Below are 19,848 nucleotides of genomic sequence, written 5' to 3'. Positions count from 1 at the left end.
ATTTGCTATGCACCTATTTGTCTTCAGCGATCCTATCGGGAAGTTGTACCTAGTCTTTTTTGATGACTAGAATTCTGATTAAATTCTCCTATTGGATTTACAGTCCTTCCCTTCAGACCTGTTCTCCATGGGAGAAAGATGAGGCTTTCTGTTCCCACAAAGATTTGCAGTCACGGAAATCTAAAGAAGCATTTCTCCTCTAGTCTAGAAGGCCATTGTGAGTTGGAATTAATTATTTGGCAATGATATTTAAAAATGTCTTATCCAGTACATATCTGTCGGTTTAGCACACTGTGGTCGCCTGTGTGTTGCTGAGATGCTGGGCGGGTTTCCTTTTGTTGTGCTTAGGGTCACTGTGTGTTGGAACTGACTGTACAGTGTTTAAAATGGCAGCGGCAATCAAGTGTTCAGATAAGCTGTGTCAGCATATTCTGTCTAGCTTTTGCCCACCCTACCCTGTTCTCTCCAGACAGTACTATCTCCTGAATTGAATAGTTTTCCCCTCTCAAAACATGTGTCAACCTGCCTGGACCTTGTTGGGAAGTTATACAGTGATGTAATTATCTCCCATAGTACCATAAACCATGATCTGATGTTTAGGGCATTGGGGGGTGGATTGGGGAGGGGGAGCCAGCAACAGCAAAAGTGGCTGTTGTCAAGTCAGTTCTGACTCATGGTGACCCTACAAGAACAGAGTCAAACTGCTCATGAGTTTCTGAGGCTGTATATCTGTACGGGAACAGAAAGTAACATCTTTACCACCCTCTTAATCAGGGGTCATCCTGATTAATCAGGTGATGTAGAGGGCATTTTCCTGGGGTGTCACTTGCATCACCTTTTATGTTACTAGAGATAAAAGCAGAGCAAAGCAAGCAGAGAGAAGGGTACCTCAAAGCCATCAAAGAAAGAAGAATCTGGCCGCATGATCCAAGAAGTGTACATATTAAATGCCTGACCAGAGGAGGGAACAGTATTAGAGTTTAAATTCTGAGCACCTGGCTTGCAGAAGACTGTGGATGACAATGAAAACACAAAATCCATTTGCCAGGCCCTACATGGATCAAGCCTCTGACCATGGACCAGAAACGTGAATAGCCTGCTATCAGACAGCGTGCATTGGAAGGTGGAATAATGCATATGTAGTTCACTTAAAATGTAACACCTTTATAATTGGTTCTCCCTTTTTACCCTGTTTAACTTTGTTGTAGTTTTTAACACTTTCTTTCTATTCCATTGTAATTTTTCTGTTTTATTTTGTTGTGTGTGTTGCTTTCTAAATATGAAATCTAGGATAGGTAAACAATAGAGGGAGATAGTAACTGGATTCTTAAGGTTATGGCAGGACAGGGTAGGAGGCAATGGGGAGCTGCTAATAATGAAGACAAGAAAGAAGAAAATGTTCTAATATTGATTATGGGGATGAGTTCACAAATCTTTTCCATATGTTTAAGCTTTTGAATTGTATGATATGTCAATACTATGACAATAAAACTTACATTTAACTTAAAAGGAAAAAAAAAGGAATGTCTAGAGTAGAGTACATCTCTTGGGCCCATGGTCTCTGCACTGTGAACTTCCTAGATTCAAGGGAAGATTGATGTTAAGACACAAGGAACTCTCCCACAGTTTCCAGATCCACCGATGTTGAAAGTAAACGAGGCCCTTCCCCTGGCGTCAACACACAGAGAAAGCCTTCTTTGCCACCCTTAATTCGAACTCCTAACCTCCTAAACTCTGAGAGAATAAATTTCTGTTGGTTGCCTCATCTATTTGTGGCATCTGTTATAGCAGCATGGGATAACTAAAATATTCCTTTAAGCACCATCTGGTGACTCCACGTTCCATATGTCACCATCCACTCCTTCATTCATTTGTTGAACCCCCTATTCTGCTCATATCTATTAAGGGTCTACTTTGTGCAGGGAACTCTCTTGGGAGTCAACAGATAATAATACCTGGACTTTGAGGAAGCCCGGCCTTTCTGGACATGGTTGACACCAGGAATCCCCACTGCAGTCACTGCTACAGCAGGTGGGATTAGAACCCTGCTCCCACATACATTTCTAGGACGCATTGAGGCTGAGCCAGCCATCGCAACAGGGCTTTCTTCTAACTCCCTGTTTCTCAAGCAAATGGCAGACACACGAGAAAACACCAGTAAATCTATGCTGACAGCACATGGAGATACACACCAAGAAGTCAGCATTGCTTTCTCCCCACGATGACGAAGTCAAGAAGACATACATCCTCCCATATCTGCTCACATCTTCCCTGATACCTCATAAAGCCTTTCCCCAGGTAGTCATTAATGAGGTGTCAACTTGGATATCAGGGACCCAGGGGCAGGCATTCTGTTTGATGTTGTGGATGAAGGAGACACAGAATGGCTCTTTGTAAAAGTGTGGGAGCAAGCTCTGAACCTCTGCTTGGCAGCCCCTGTGAGCCCCAGCCTAGAGTCAGGCGGCTGAAATGATAAGGAAACAGCACAGCTGAGGGCTGAGCTGGGGAGACTTGGGGGCCCCACTACAGGAGGGACAGAATAAATACAGACATTGGCACTCTGTCTGTGCTAGCATCCAATTAAAAGGTTGGTCAGATTCACAGTAGTCAAGTGTGCCCTACTCATTGCTTGAATTTGTATTTGGGTATGAAATCCAACTTTGGAATGACCATGAGGAATAGAAAGGATTGGGCCCTTCCCCTGCAGTGAACGTATATCCATAGGTACATTGATGAAAGAGACCACGTCTTTTATCCTCTTTGCTGCTGTGTGGCACTGAGCAGCATCCTGATTACATGGTGAAAGTTGAGAACATTTGCTAAATGGGTGAACGGGCCAAGGATCGACTCACCTGGCAAGAAAGAAGGAGTTTACTAAGGCTTATTTTCTCCTATTGTCCATGAGGCCAGACTGAGGGAAAGGACCAAAGAGAAGCATCCGAGAATTTCTCTTTAGGATGTTCCTGGAACCAAGCCAAATTCCCCACCATGGAGTGAATTTCTACGCAGTCTCTGAAGCTGTAAGTCCGTAGGAGTACAGAGAGCCTCATCTTTCTTTTGTGAAGCACTTGGTGGGTTTGAACCAGCAGCCCTGTTCATTGACCAGCAGTGCTCAGGGGGATTCTAGGATATCCCTATAGACTCTCAATTATTAAAGGGGCCAATTTCAGGAAGGTGGCTTTCTGCTACCAAAGATACATTAAGTCTCAGTACCAGAGCATCCTTAGCCCAACTGTGGCAAATCTCCTCTCTTCCCCACCCAGTGTCCCTTTCCACTCACTGCCACCCACCCAGTGCTAGGAAACAGAGTCAGCTTGAAAAAGGGAAGGTCACTTGGACCTATTCAATGGAGATCATCTAAGTCAGGTCATTCATAGCTCAACCGGGACATTCACGATGAACTTGAGGTTCACTAATATTAATTAGAAAAGGAAAATACCTCTACTCTCTAGAAGCAAAGTGCAGTTGAGTGGAAAGAACACTGACATTGCAACATCACCAGCAAACGGCTTTTGAGCATTGATGTGGGCTGAAAGGAGCCCTGGTGTCGCAGTGGTTAGGCACTTGGCTGCTGACAGAAGAGTTGGCATTTCAAACCCACCAGCTGTGCCCCAGGGGAAAGTCAATAGCAGAGCTGAGCTGGGACCGAATCCAGCAGTCAGCTTCCTGAACAAAACGCTGCCGCAAGACACTAGAGAAGGAAACCTGTGATCACATCTAGCTTGAGCATGAGCTGGTTTTGTGACTTTGGGTGCACTCCAGGCAAGAGACTCCTGATTGTTCACCTGTACCTTGGCGGGGGTGGGGGGAGGATGGAGACATCTTGTGGTCCTCGGTTGTCCTAATTACATGATGCTCACCAGCTAGCAGTGCCTGACAGAAAGGACATAGATTTCCCCCCCTCATATGAAACCTGATAATGTGATGGGTTATTCACTGGGCTGCTAACCATAATGTCAGTGGTTCAAACCCATCTGTAGCTCTGTGCGGGAGAGATGAGGCTCTCTATTCCTGTAAAGATTTATAGTCTCAGAACCCGAAGGAGGCATTTCACTCTGCTTTGTAGGGTCTTTATGAGCCAGGCTGACTTAATGACAGTGATTTGGATTCCAGGTCTCCTCCCCATTATCCGGTTCTGCCTTTGTTTCTGAGGAGGGCCTTCACTGACCTACCACACACGGATCATTTTAAATAACAGACATTTATTTGTCCGGATCTTCGTATGGCGAATAGTCCTTCCTCTCAAAAGCCTCCGGCATCTGTGGATGTTCTCACAGATGGTATTCCCTTGATACCTGGCCTCTCTGCTGGGCTAAGCTAGTCTGCTCTCTGACTGGCTCAGGAAGGAGGTGATGCAGAAAGTACCCCACTCCGGTAGGATCGAATCAACACAACCAAGGGAAAGCTATTTCAACAGATTAGATTGATAGGTAGAGGAATGAGAGGGGCAGTGAAGAAGGCGAAGGCCTTCAATGGGATGGACGGGCAGCGTGGACTGTGGCATAGGAACTCTGGTGAGCATGGTGCAGGACCAGGCAGTTTTCGTTCCATTGTGCACAGGGTGGCTATGGGTTGGAACCGACCCAATGGCACCCAACAGCAACCCATAGAAGTGCTCAATCCAGTGTGTGTGTGTGTGTGTGTACGGACAACTCAGCTCCAAGTCCTAGTGACCCTGTGAGACAGAGTAGAGCTGCCTCTCTGGGTTCCTGAGGCTGTGAACCTTGACAAGACCGGAAAGCCTTTTCTTCCTCCCAAGAAGGGACTGGTGAACATGCATCTTTTTACCACGGAGTGACTGGTATGTGCAAGCTGCTGAGCTTTCTATTCGTAGCGCAACATGTAACACAAGAGGCAGCTGCTCACGCCGAGTAAGGGACTCCTGCCTGGTGAAACTCAGGAAAGGTCTGCGCCCAGACTGTGTCCTTTCGCCGTACTCATTCAGTCTGTTGGCTGAGCAAATCTTCCAAGCAACTGGACGAAATGAAGACGCGCTAGCCATCAGGATTGAAGGAGGGTTCATAAACAAACTGTGATCCTCGGGAGATGCGCTCGTGCTTGCTGAAAGGGAGGAGGACTTGAAGGCCATGCTGATGAAAATCCAGGAAAGTAGCCTTCAAGATGGGTTACACCATAATGGGAAGAAAACCAGAATCCTCACAGCTGGACCAATAGGTATTAACACGGTAAATGAAAAAATGATTGAGGTTGTCAAGGATTTCATCCCCCTTGGCTCTATAATCCATGGACGTTGTAGTGAAGAAGTTAAACAGCACAACGTCTTGGGTCAATCTGGTGCACACGACACCTTTAAAGTATTTGAAGAGCGAAGAGGTCCCTTTGAGGATGAAGCTGAGCTTGATTCAGCCATCGGATTTTCAGTTGTCTAGTACACAACTGACGATGTTGGATACCGAATACAAAAGATGAAAGAAAAATGGGCGCCTTTGAATGATGGTGCCGGCAAGGATGGTGACAGTGTTGTGGATGACCAACAGAACACGCAGCTCTCTCTTGGAAGAAGTACAGCCAGAGTGCTCCTTAGCCTGGAGGAGGGCGAGACTTTGTCTCCCATCCTGGAGCCACATTATCAAGAGACACAAGTCCCCATCGCAGGACACCAGGCTTGGTGAGAACGAGGGAGATCCTCCACAAGAGGGAGTGACACCGTGGCTGCAACCATCAACCACTGAGAGGCGGTGCGGGAGCGGGTATGCTTGACGCTGCTGTGCATAGGCTGTCCGTGAGTCAGAGGAGACCGGACAGCACCTCGCAGCAGCGTGGGCCACAACTTCTAGCGCGTTTCGAATTGCTTGGATCTGAACATCTACCGGGCAGGAGATGGTCTCTTTCCCTGGCCTGCGAGAGCGCGTGGGACAAGGTTGCCTTTTAGGATGGAGAACGCATCCTCCAGGTGTGCCCGAGTGCGCTCATTCATAAAACAAACAGTTCACAAAGCTTCAGCGAGAGGCTGGGCAGCACCAGCTTCAGAGCCTCTCTTGTTGGTTCATTAGAAGCCGAAGCCCCCTGGAGGCCAGCGGGGCGCGAGAGGGAGGGCAGCGCCGAGGCCAGCTGGCTGGGCCGCAGCAATGTCAACATCAGCCCAGATGTCTGCCCTAGGGTGGAGGCCATTAGCTCCAGTTTACCTGCTCACTCCATTTGTCAAAATTAGACACCAAAGCTCCCAAGGAAACACAAGGGGCAGCCTTGCTCAGCAGGGACAGAGCTAACAAAGCCCAGCAAATCTTTTCCATACACTTGTTTGGAGTTTTCCCGGTGCCCTCCTGAGCCCCAGCCACTTGGCAGGCATGTTTCTGATGACTGCCACATGGATGTCTGGGGGAACCCCCCTCCCCTCCCTAGCTGCACCCCAACTAAAGCCAGGCCTGCTGCCCCGTGCCTGGTTCCTGTCCCAGCCTTGCCTGGGCACTCCAATATCGAGGCCACTCGGACACCAGTATTCTCCTTTTTTTTTTTTTTTTGCTCCCTTTCCTGGGAGCATACTATTACAGTTTAAATTCCTGGGCTCACTCTTAGGGTTGTCTGGAGACAGATTAGCTTTCAACCACCTGATTGAATCTCTTCCCTCACTCCCACCTTCTCCCAGGGCTGCTCCGACAAGGCAGAGGGCAGAGGGCAGAGGGCAGAGGGGAGAGGGGAGGAGGTTAAACACTTGTCTGATGGGGCAACTTTTCATCAAGTTTTGCTGGGCGCGGGGCCAGACAGGAGTGGCTGTGGGCTGGTGAGAGCTTGTCTGTCTCTGGGCTGCTTGGAGAGTCCAGGGGGAGTTGAAGTTGGTGGGCTGGGGGAGGGAGAGTATGGAGAACGTGCGGCTGAAAGGAAAGATGCACGTAAGTCTAAACTCGCCAAGTTAAGACTGTGATGATGGAATTGTCTGGTGCCCTGGGAAAGTGCTCTCTCACCTGCTTCCCTCTAGGGAATGGTGGAGTCACCTGCTGTTCACTGAAACTGGCCAAAGAGAAATCAAAACTAGAAAAAAGAAGAAGGGGGGAAAAAAGGAGTAAGAGGTGAACCAGCTACTTTGTGTGGTAACTGTTGTTCGCTACTTACTGTCAAGTTCCCAACCCCACTGCCTTCAAGTCAGCTCCCAGTGACCACCCAGGACACAGTAAAACTGCCCCCAGGGAGTTTCCGATGTTGTAAAGCATTATGGGAGCAGACTGCCACAACGTTCGCCTGTGAGTCAGCAGGTGGGTTTGAACCACCAACTTTGGATTTTCAGAAGTCCATCACGTGGCCCTTCTTCCCAGTTTGCCTTTGTCTGGAATCTCTGCTGAAACTTGTTCTGCATCATAGCAATGGGCAGGCCTCCACCTCCACTGATAGGCGGACGCTGACTGCCCATGAAGTGCACTGGCCTATGCTCCAACCTGGCTGCCCCCCACTGTCATTGTGTCCGTACCTAATCGTAGAGACCCCATATACGCTTCCAAGCTTGTAAGTCTTTACAGGAACAAACAACCTCATTTTTCTCCCATGTTGCGGCTGGTGGGTTGGACCCACCTACCTCCTGGCTTCGAAGCATCAATGATCCTCCAGCTATGCTACATTGCAGTCAATTGACCCCAGATGAAAAGAAAATCCACACGTATCACCTATTGGTCTACAATGTTCCCTTTCCAGAAGTCAAAGAAACCGAAAGTATACCCAAAGATTGGAAACTGGGCACATGGACTGTCTCCACTGACATATAACATATTCCTTAGTTCAGTTTACTGCTTACTTCCTATCCCTTTTCAGTTAGACTGTCAACATCCCAGGATGGGATTTTTGTTTTCCTCTTCTTCGTTGACCTCTCCACTGGATGGCGAGCAGTGTCTGGCCACAGGAGCTCCTTAACAAGTCGGTGTGGACTGAGAAAATAAAAAGGGAGACAGAGATGAGTCCCCCACTCACATGTGGGATGGGGGATGGGGTTGGGCAGTTATTGGCAAAGCAGGACATTGGGGGGGGGGCCGTGTTCTCTGTGCCCAACTTAGCCTCTGGTTAGGTTCTTCTTCTTACTCTAGGTTTATATTTGTGTGTAAACAATGGACACACATACATCTATGTACAATATTTCCCCACATACACTGTGCCTGTGTAAATAATGTGCACACACTTATGGCTTCCATGATGTACAGAGGCATCTAAGGTGTGAGCATGTTGTGTGCTTTTAAAAAAAACACACCTTTAAAAAGTGTGTGTTGTGTGTGTGAAACATGTAGTGGCATTCAAATCGTGTCCTCCCAACTTCAAGGACTTCTTCCTCTTGCCTTTTCTTTAACTCTGATGTCCCATGCGAACCACGTTGGCTAGTGTAGTGCCTACGCTATTGGTAGAAACGGTTCATATGCTCAGCTGCTAACTGCAAAGCTGGCAGTCTGAGTTCACCTAGAGCCTCAAGAGAAAGGTCAGATCTACTTTGGGTAAAAAAAACAACCATATGGAGTATGTTCCAATCTGACACATAGAGTGTTACCATTATTTAGAATCCGCTGAAAGGTTACTGGTTAGCTGCTTAGGAACCTGAATAATGGTCATCCAAAGACATTCGGAACTAACTCCTAGAGCCTGTATATTTTACCTGAAGAGGAACAAAAGGGCAAAGATACATGCAACCGCCAAGGTTCTTATGAGCGAAAAACAGAGGGATATTTGATAAATCCAGAAGAAGAGATGCTGAAATGAAGACAGGCATTCATGGGGGTGATGTGGTCACAAGCAAAGGACACCATGGGTAGCCATCAGAAGCTGGAAGAAACAAGGCCCTCCAGAGGGACCTGACCCTGCTGACCCCTGGAACTTGACCTGGTGAAAAGGATGTTGATCTTCTGGCCAGCAGACGAGGGAGAGAACTGATTTCTGCTCTTTTGACCATACCAGGTTTGTGGTATTTTGCTATGTCAGCATGGGACACTTAACCGTCAAGCATTATTAACTCCTCAAAGCAGAGATTAGGATTTGGTCAGGGGTCAGGCTAGACCAGGCACAAGGGATAGCAAATAAAGTACAACCAGCCATCATAAGATATAAGTGATTCACCTCATATCATAGAGCAATAACCATTTAGCTCTTTCTCTTGTGAAGTCCAGTTCCAATGGTGAAAGTTCAGTCTCTGTTCCATGAGAAACCTTGGGGTTCAGACCCTCTTCAAAGCTTGATTTCGGAGGTAGCACTGGGCATCAGTAGCCAGATGTCAGCTGGAAATTCCACCAGAGTGTTGAAATTGCAAGTGGAGAATTTTACAAGTCAGAGCTGGAAATGGCACCCATCACTACCACCCATGTTCCACTGAATGTAAGTCAGTTGCATTACCATACCTATGTACTAGGGGGTTAGGAAGTCTAGTTATTGACTAGGTAGCTAGATTCCAATAACAACTCTATATTTTAAAGAGGAAGTATGGGTCCATGGTGGACAGCTAGCCAAAGCTGTAAGTAAAAGGAGAAAACTAGTTACGCGGGCACAGGAATTAAAATCAAAACTAGGCAATTTAACCTAAAGTATGAAAGAATTTCATTGTTCGTTCAAAATCAGCACAACTTGATGGAATAATTTTGTCTTTTACCGATAGAAGGGCAAATATAGTGCATTAAAAAAAGTGACCTTTCTTATGCATTTGGGGGAAGAACTCTGATTTTGTGTCAGTGTCCTCTGATGTTCCCTGCTGGGAAAATACACACTGACTCCAGAATCAGAAAGGTCAAGGCGCATATTATAGCCCTTTATTCGCGTGACCCTGAAAAAACCAAAGCACTGTTCTGAGTATTTGCTGTCTTATACTTGAAACAGGAGTGTTTCTGCAGATCGCTAAATCTTCAGTACACAGGACACACACACAAAAAGGTAAACTGTCTACTGTGTCTGACGCTGTACTTTCAAGGGTCGAACGAGTTAAGATGACAATTGAAGCATGGTCACAGGTAGCAAAGTGACCAGCAGACACTACAATGGCCTGCCTCACTTCCAGGTGCCTTGGTTGATGGGTTTCCCTTCTCATGGCAGATAATGTTCGGAGCTGTAGTAGGTGGATAAGCACCACCGCTACCAGAGGGATGTACTGATGAAGAGGTTTTGACACAGATTAAGGATGAGATCACACCTGCTGTTTGCAAGCATTGACATGAAGCTCTGTGCTTGTGAGGGTTTCAAGGTACTGTTTGTTTGTTGTTTCTTCTACTATGGCAAGAGGGTGTAGGTAATTAATCATGTAGCTACATATCCACATTCTTGCCCTCAGTCAACTCATGCATGTGATGGACCAGAAGGAATCATGGTCTAGGAACATGAAAAACAAACAGAAAATTCTCTTCTTGGGAAAGTCGGTCTGGAATTTGGCACACGAGGCTGTTAGTTCAGGAGTCCTGGTGGCATTGTCAGGTAACCATTGAACTGTTCATCACAAGGTCTGTGGTTCAAAGCATCAGTACATCCCTCTGGTAGCGGTGGTGCTTATCCACCTACTACAGTTCCGAACAATATCTGCCATGAGAAGGGAAGCCCATCAACCAGTACACCTGGAAGTGAGGCAGGCCATTGTAATGTCTGCTGGTCACTTTGCTACCTGTGACCATGCTTCAACTGACATCTTAACTCGTTCCACCCTTGAAAGTACAGCATCAGACACAGTGGATAGTTTGCCTTTTTTTTTTTTGGTCTTTATGTGCTGAAGATTTAGTGATCTGCAGAAACACTCCTGTTGCAAGTATAAGAGAGCAAAGCATTCTGCTCCCTGGTACTTATCTTGCTTTGCTTCTCCTTATTCCTGATCAGCAGAGATGTACTGTTCCCAGGGGGCTGCTTAGAAGGAAAGAACAAAGACCACTTTAAACAGCCACAAGGAGAGTCAGTACGCACAAACCGAAAGCACACGTATAACATACCAATCTTGCCCAATCTGGAAATGTCTACACAGTAGCATTGAATTAAGTGTTTTAACACAATAAATAACATAAGAGAAAATACAGGTCAATCCAAAAGATGAATAAGTATGTTTGTGAAAGGTCAAATAAACATCTAGGACATAGGACAGATAATCAAGAGTGATAACAGCAGAAAAAAGGTAACATGATGAACAGATTCAATAGTAGACTTGGTATAATTGAAGAGAAAATTCACCAACTGGAAAAAAGATCTGAATCCAGGACAGAGAGATCATAAGATGATTGGTGCCTCAGGTCGTGTTTGAACTGCAGAAGGAAGCAAATACTGGTGAAAGCATTTCACTGAGAAATAGATGAGGCATGATCCAAGAGAAGACGTTCCTCACAATGAGAACGGAGGAGGGGGGGGTGTTCCTTATGTGGTGGCTACACAGCGGTGCCATTCCCTAATCCCAACTGCGTGTCACTCCGATCTTTCTTCTATACCATGTGCTCTTTCAGAGAATTCACTTTGATACTGTTGCTGCTACTGAGAGAGACTGAAATTTGAACTGTTTATTCACTGAATTTCTTTAAATGCTGGCCTGTAATTTTACTAAAAATAAAAGTATTCTACTTCGTGCCACCCTGGAAGGTATCTAGTCATGTCAGACTTGGGATAGAATATTTAGGATTGAGTAGCAACCTCGTGAAAACCAAGGCTGTAATTACAATGGAACCGCTATAAAAATGCTCCCTCCCTCCCTCCTACGCAGCTGGCAAGGCCTCTCAGGGGTCTCAGGTGGACAGGGAAAAAGGAACAGATAAGTTTGTCTCTAGCAGCAGGTCCCAGACAGGGAGGCAGGATACAGCCCTGCTCCCCTCCCGCTGGGCATTTCCTTGCACATTAAAAGGCCTGTATGTTTGGCTTGGGCTTGTGTGAGAGGAAAGTTCTTGGCCTCCAGGACTGCAAACAGACACTTCCTGCTGCAAAACTCTCAGAAGCCCCTCGCCCCCAATTTATACAACTGGGACTGCTATTTCCAGCCTTGCTTTGCCCTATTTGCCTCCCTGCCTCCAAAGGCAGAGGGATCCCAGCCAGAGCTGGAGCTGACAAACGGTAATAAAACCGAGGAACTCCCAGGCAGGATTTTGAGCTTGACCTCAGAGCTGTTGGTCAAGTTGGAGATGTATTTTTAGTGTAAATATTCCTGGTAACATGAGCTTGGGATTGACGCCAGCAAAGCTTCTGCAGGGCCTTTTCTCACCCTGTGCTCTCTTGCGTGTGGTTCTCCTTCTTAGAGCCATTCCTTCGTAAAGGAGCAGAATTTGCTTTATGATCCCTAAAGCAGTGAGCAGCCCACTGCCTTCTCTAAACCCTAGGCTGAAGGACCATAGAGCAAGTTTCAGAGAGTGGTTGAGGTCCTTTAGATCCAGCCCCTCCTGCTCTAGATTTGACCAATGTGTATGGACATTGCTTCTCGCCTGTGGTGAAACAAGCACGAACTAAGGTCTCTTTGCTTACACACAAGGCATTCTGTCATGGACTGGTGGTGGCTAAAGTGCATAATATATAAGCTAGGCCATTAGAAATATATGTACAATAAATAAGAGCCATTGGAGAACAGAGTAAATATGCTTAACCTAAGAGTAATATGGTCGTTATAATTGCATAATATAGTTGAGCATCCTGGTGGTCAATGTTAAAAACAACAGCAACAACAAACAAACAAACAAAACCTATTGCAAACGAGGAAGGCGGTCAATTCCTAGGGAAAATTAAGGTGCTCTGTTTGATTTTATGGAGTTTGCAACAAGTGTATTTTAAAATGAAAACATAATATAGCAAACTTTCCATTGGGACATTAATGGACACAATGGAGACTGACTTTAAAAACATATTGAAACCAAGAAAAAAGCAAATTTTAACTAGTCCTTTGGTGAAACAACTTTGAGAGAGAGACGTGAGTGCCAACATTCTTGGTGAAGCGTGTCTTCCGAGGGAGTGAACTCAGATAATCTAAGTTGATCAGCCCCCCCTGTGGCAGCACCTGATAAAATAAAGAATAGCATTTCGGTTATTCAGAGCTATGGATGAATAAATTGCTGATTGGTTCATATTTCTTCAATGTTTCTTATACCAGATGTCCTCTCCGAAGAAACGGACAACGAACAAGATGAACCCAAACTCTTGGCTCACAAAAGGTCTCATTGCCCTTCTTTTCTCTTTCTCCATCGCCTTCACCACTCCTCTTCAGGGTCTCCGATAGACACCAGTCACTGTCCTTCATGATTTTAATGTATTATCTTGGCTATTCTTCATAATAATCCCAAGAAATGTTGTTGCGATGTGCCATTGGGTCCGTATTAACTCATAATGACCCGATGTGCCATAGAATAAAATAGCGCCCCGTCTGAGGCCACCTTCACACTCAATGCCATCGTTGACCTTTTTATGGCAGCCATTGTATAAATCCACCTTGTCGGTGATCTTCCTCTTCCTTTCCATGACCCTCTACTGTATCAAGCATAATTTTCTTCTCCGGGGACTGATGACATGTCCAAAGGATGTGAGACAGCCTCTTGCCATGTTTCCTTCTAAGGAGCACACTTCCCGGAGTTCTTCTGATGCAAATTTGTTTCTTTTCCAGGTAGCTCATGGCACATTTAATACTATTTGCCAACACCATCATTCAAAGGCATCCTTTCTTCTATGATCTTCTTTACTCGTTGTCCTGCTTGTACATTCTTTATAATAAAACCACGGCTTTGGTCAAGCACACCTCATCGTCAAAGTGCCATACTTGCTTTTTAACACTTTATAGAGGTATTTTGCTGAACATTTGCCTAAATGCAATACTTGGTTTCATTTCCTAATTGCTGCTCCCAAAGACATTGTTTGTAGATGCAAGTAAGATGAAATCCTTTACAACTTGAATTTTCCTTGGTTGATTATGATGCTGCTTATTGGCCCAGCCGAGGTGTCATTCAAACTGAAGGCTGTAGTCTTTGATCTTCATCAGTAAGTGCTTCAACTCCTCGCTTTCAACAATCGAGGTTGTGTGATGAGTGTATTTCAGGTTGTTAATGTACAATCATATGCATCCTTTCTTGGATAAACAATTGAAGACAGAGAAGTTAAGTTACATTTCAAAGATCATAGAGATATTAAGTATCAGCACTGGGTGTTTCAATTTGACCAACTATATATCACCACAATAATAATGTACCGCAATTGACTTCCAAACCCAATGGCTCAAAGCAAGAACATTATTATTATTACTGAATCTCAAGGTAGACTGGCAACTTCTTCTGATCTTGGTTGAGTTCATTCATGATGGTGCAGTTGACTGGGGAAAAGGCAGGTGGCTCTGCCGATTTGGATTGTGTCTGTCAATTTGGGGGCAAACTAGATATCAAGTGGTCTTGGATTATTTTCCCCATGTATCTCTCACACCCATGTAACAAATTAGCTTTTTCATAATCTCCTATCAAGGCAGGGAGAGCAAGGTGGCTTGAGCAACAGAGTAAGGGACATTAGGCATGTGCTTCTAAGTTTCTGTTTGCACGATGCTTTCTAACATTTCATTGTCCAAGGAACTCTCATAGCCAATCACTGAATTGATATGAGAAAAAGCTGCGAGGCTGAAGGAAACGGATATGGGAAGTTAGGCCACCTTGTAATCAGTACAGTTCAGTAACCTTCTGAAGTTCCAGCTTTTAATAACTGTCTACTACCCACCACAATTGCTCATCCTTTGAATCCTGGGATGGCTACAAAGACCATCATCCAATGGCCTTCAAACATGCCCTTTTGGCCACTCTATTGTATCCTCAAGTAGCTCTATGGGAAGATCCAACGTTTTGTAGTCATATGAATAGGAAGTGGAAGAGTTTGTGGATGAAGAGATAAATTGCTGTTACAAAAATACAAACAAACAGAAAACCAAACTCATTGCCACCGAGTTAATGCAACTCACAGTGACCCAGCCCTTTAGGACAGGGTAGAATTGCCTCTGAGTTTCTGAGACTAACTGTTCAGGGAGGAGGCTCTCACACAGAATGATATTCTGTATAATAGAACAACGTTGCCTCGCTCTCCCTTCAGAAGCCACTGATGGTTGGAATGAGCTGCTTTGGTTATTGTATCAATCCATCTTGTTGAGGTTTCCCTCTTTGAGGCAGACTTTAAAAAAAAATCATTTTATTAGGGGCTCATACAACTCTTATCACAATCCATACATACATCAATTGTGTAAAAGGCATTTGTACATTCATTGTCCTCATCATTCTCAAAACATTTCCTCTCCACTTAAGCCCCCGGCATTAGGTCCTCATTTTTCCCCTCCCTCCCTTGCAGAGGGGTCTTGGGGAGGAGACGAGCCAGTCAGGGGGCAATGTAGCAATGATGAAAAATACAACTTTTCTCTAGTTCCTAAATGTTTCCTCCCCGCTCCCACTATCATGATATGAATTCTACCTTGCAAGTCTGGCTAGACCAGAGGATGTACACTGGTACAGATAGGAACTGGAAAAACAGGGAATCCAGGGCGGATGAGCCCTACAGGACCAGTGGTGTGAGTGGCGATACTGGGAGGGTAGAGGGAGAATGGGTTGGAAAGAGGGAACCGATTACAAGGAACTATATGTGCCCTCCTCCCTGGGGGACAGACAACAGAAAAGTGGGTGAAGGGAGACGTCGGACAGGGCAAGATATGACAAAATAATAATTTATAAATTATCTGGGGCAGACTTTTTACTTGCAAAGATGTTCTTTTCTAGAGATTGATCTTTCCTGAAGACATATCTGCCCATGAAGGATTGCTTTCTGACCAAGCCTCAGCAGAACTACCCAAATTAGATAGACTAGGAAGAAAGACCTGGCGATCCATTGAAAATCAGTCCATGAAAACGCAGAATTATAATAACCCAATCTACAGCCAATCGAAGGAATGTCCTCAGCACCAACCAGTGTGTCATTATATTATGCACTGGGGTCACCATGAGTTAGGGCTAATGCCATAGTAACTAAAACCAGCAGGTCTTCCTGCAATGCAAATCCTGGGAATGCTTTTAGAATGGTGACTCTATTACTAGCTAGCAGGCCTTGCTCCATTTTGAAGGCCTGCCTTGTACATCAGGGAGCCTTGGTAGCATAGGAGGGTGAGTTGACTGCTAGCAGTAAGGTCAGGAGTTCAAAGCCATGAGTTCCTTTGAGCGAGAATGATGAGTCTTCCTGCACCATTAAAGATTTATAGTCTGAAAAATCCACCAGGGAAGCTCTACCCTGTGTAGAGGGCCATTATGAGTTGGAACTACTCCCTGACCGTGAGTTTGGGGTTGGCCTTATATATCTGGATGTGCAAATTCAGGGACCACAGCCAGGAAGGCCAGCATGCTCCTTGGCACGATGCAGACGCAAGGGTATTCTCTTGCTGCTAAACAACCAATGAGGACCCAGTCCCAGATGCACACAAAAGTGAGGGACCCCAAATAAGTCAGCCATTGCACTGAACCCAATCAAGTTATTTTTAACTGTACCGCATTTACATACACAATCATGTCCTAAGGTTTGTAAACAGTGATACTTTAAAACTTTAACTTTTAACGTATGTTTGGCACATATATGGATACAATTGAACATCCATTTAATGTAATACTAACATAGGTAGTAACTTGATATAAAACTAACATAGTAAACCCCCCCAAAAAAATACACTGAAAATATGAATCTTTAACATGAAAACTTTTAATTCATGTATCAAGTGAGTTTCACTTCTTATTGTTTGTTGCATAGGACACCATGCTTGATATTCCTCTTTACGTACTGCTAACGGAGGTTTTAGGCATATTGAGAGGATGCAAAACTCAATATTTATTTATCATGCAAAATATATTTCTGTTTTGGAACAATGGGTATGTTTCTAAATTTGTCTTCCAAGAAAGCAACAAAAGGAGTTTATCTGAATGTAACATTTTATCAGAATATTTATGTATCTCTGTATAAGAAAATGGAACAATTCCTCGAGGAAATAAATGAATATTTAGATCATAAAAAATTATATACACATACTTTATTTTTCATTTCCCTTCAGACTGACTTTCTTTTAAGAAATTGATGGATATTGTTATGACTTGCACAACTTGCCCATTGAAAAACAGTGCTATGATTATATCAACTACTTTGACTAGGGGAGCTGAACAATTCCACAAGGAAATAAAATGTACATTTTAGAAATTTGTATATAATAACCATTACATCTTCCTTTTCATTTCTGACTGATCAGGTCTAACCTCATATTCAGTTCTCTCTTATCAACTACCTAAATGTGTACATGATAATCACATGCCTTGTGACGTGTCTGGTTTTGTGCTGTGCAAAGGGACCCCAGACCAGCCTTTTGTCCTCTCTCCCGTGTTCCCGGTGCGTGCTCTCGCTCCCGTCGGCTGTTAGCGACAGTCCGAAGAGTAGGGACGGTGGAGCATCCAAGGGCAGAATTTGAGTGCACGGTTTTTGGAGGATTATTTTGAGGCCAGGAGCACTCATAGGGATCTGCTAAAGGTCAGCCAATGAATATCATTCCACAAACAAATGTGATCACTTGCGACCAAATCTTAAGGATGACTGCTTTTGACGATATCAGATCTGAAGAATCATATTACATGTTCCAAGTCTATTTTTTAAATGTACTAATTTTCAAAGATAAAATGTTGCCTTCATGTTCCAATTGGAATGTGAGTTTTATTTTATAAAGGACTTCTTTCGTCCATTTATCTCAATCATTTTCTATGGTAGAGCCAAGTGGGTAAAGCGACATAACCTTCAGGCCTGATAGAATGAACAGCATCACATAAGTGGAGAACAAACAGGAAACCTCCCACGAGAAAACAAGAACTGATTTCTGAATCCCTTCTAAAGACAATTTCAAGGAGCCCTAAGGATGAAGTGGATGAACCGCCAGGCCAGAAGGTCAAACCCACTCGCTCCTCTGTAGGGGAAAGATGCAGCCTTCTGCTCCCATCGAGGTCTCAGCTTTGGGAATGCACAGGAACTCCCCCGCCGGCCCGACAGGGTCACTTGGAGTCAGAAAGTGACTCGTGGCCGTGAATTTTGGTTGGAAGAGAAAATTTCAAATTAGGCTTCCTTGATGACACTTAATTAGAGGAGAAGTTATACATTTAATTTTTTAGTTTCATGGGTGCGAATTGTAATACTAGTACCGTTAATGCTGAGATGACTAAACCCAGTGCCGTCGAGTCGGTAGCAATACTGATATTTCATAATTTTTCCATATTCTGTATCCATCCTGTTGTAGTAAAATAAATAATAATGGCATAGAACATAAAATAAGTTTAGAATCAGAAATTGGCACACTGATAGATCCCATAAGTAACATAAATACAGATCTTGGCATGTGGGATAATTTTCCTTCTAACAATGTTAGCTATTGCATCAAAAGAGGGCCACGTAACTGCCAACATCAGAGGGGTCATTTGAAAATTAGTGTCAAGAATTTCTGTACGTTCAACAAACAAGATCCTGTAGCCAGAATGGATCTCTCAGGCGCACAGATCATGGTGACAATTATAGAAGGTAGTGGCTACTGCTTTCTGCATCAGTCAGCTCAGTCCATTGTTTGCTTTGCAAACTGGTGAGTCCGAAATCATTCAGCTCTTTGTTTGCTATGAATGGCGTTAGCAATTGGCACAACTGGGAAATGATTGATGAACGTGAAAACAGTTTATCAGTCACCAGTCACAGAGATTGTATGTTGTCATGTGCAAACCAAAGGCATGGTTTAGGATTAACTCATGAACTAAAAACACAAATTAATGAAGAACGCCACTATCAGAAAGCGGTTTTGCAATGTGTGGTTGCTGTCACTGTGTCAATCACTGACTGGGTGCTGTCTTCTCAGGGAAGAAGTAAAGTTTTGAGCCCCCACAAAATGGTCATTTGGGAAGTTACTTGAATCTCTTGTTCAGTTTGATCCATTTTTACTGAATCGCATCTCAAAATACGGTAGCACTAGAAAAGATAGCCCATGTATACATTTAAACAATGTGTGAAGCATGAATAATCCTAAATGATACAGGTCCATCATGATTTCTAATTAAATACACATAAGCTCCGTATTTGTCTGTCTGTAGATTCCACTCCAAAATGTAATGAAAGGTGCAAACACCCGGAGAGAGAACAGCGCACAGGAAACCCACACTCTGCATATCTTACCCGGAAGGAGCTGAAGAAAAGCTCGGGATTGCAGGACTCTACGGGTGAAATATTAATGATGCAGGTAGCCTCGAAAAAGGGCAGAAAGAATATACAGAGTTACTCTACCCAAAAGAACAAGGCCTCTTTTTTTTTTTTATCGGTTTTAGAACATTTTCTTCTTTCTTTTTTTAAAAATCATTTTATTAGGGGCGCATACAACTCTTGTCACAATCCATACATACAGCAATTGTGTCAAGCACATTTGTACATTCATTGCCCTCGTCATTCTCAAAACGTTTGCTCTCCACTTAAGCCCCTGGCATCAGGTCCTCATTTTTTCCCCTCCCTCCCCGATCCCACCTCCCTCATGAACCCTTGATAATTTATAAATTATTATTATTTTGTCATATCTTACACTGTCCGATGTCTCCCTTCACCCACTTTTCTGTTGTCTGTCCCCCAGGGAGGAGGGCACATATAGTTCCTTGTAATCGGTTCCCTCTTTCCAACTCACCCTCTGTCTACCCTTCCGGTATCGCCACTCTCACCACTGGTCCTGAAGGGGTCATCCGCCCTGGATTCCCTGTGTTTCCAGTTCCTATCTGTACCAGTGTACATCCTCTGGTCTAGCCAGACTTGCAAGGTCGAATTCAGATCATGATAGTGAGGACGGGGGTTGGGAGGAGGAAGCATTGAGGAACTAGAGGAAAGTTGTATTTTTCATCATTACTATATCGCACCCTGACTGGCTCATCTCCTCCCTGAGAC

This window comes from Echinops telfairi, unplaced genomic scaffold, assembly GCF_000313985.2.
Source record: "Echinops telfairi isolate 266 unplaced genomic scaffold, ASM31398v2 ScPeMD7_5592;HRSCAF=6446, whole genome shotgun sequence".
Lineage (NCBI taxonomy): Eukaryota > Metazoa > Chordata > Mammalia > Afrosoricida > Tenrecidae > Echinops > Echinops telfairi.
Note: the sequence above shows the minus strand (reverse complement) of the source record.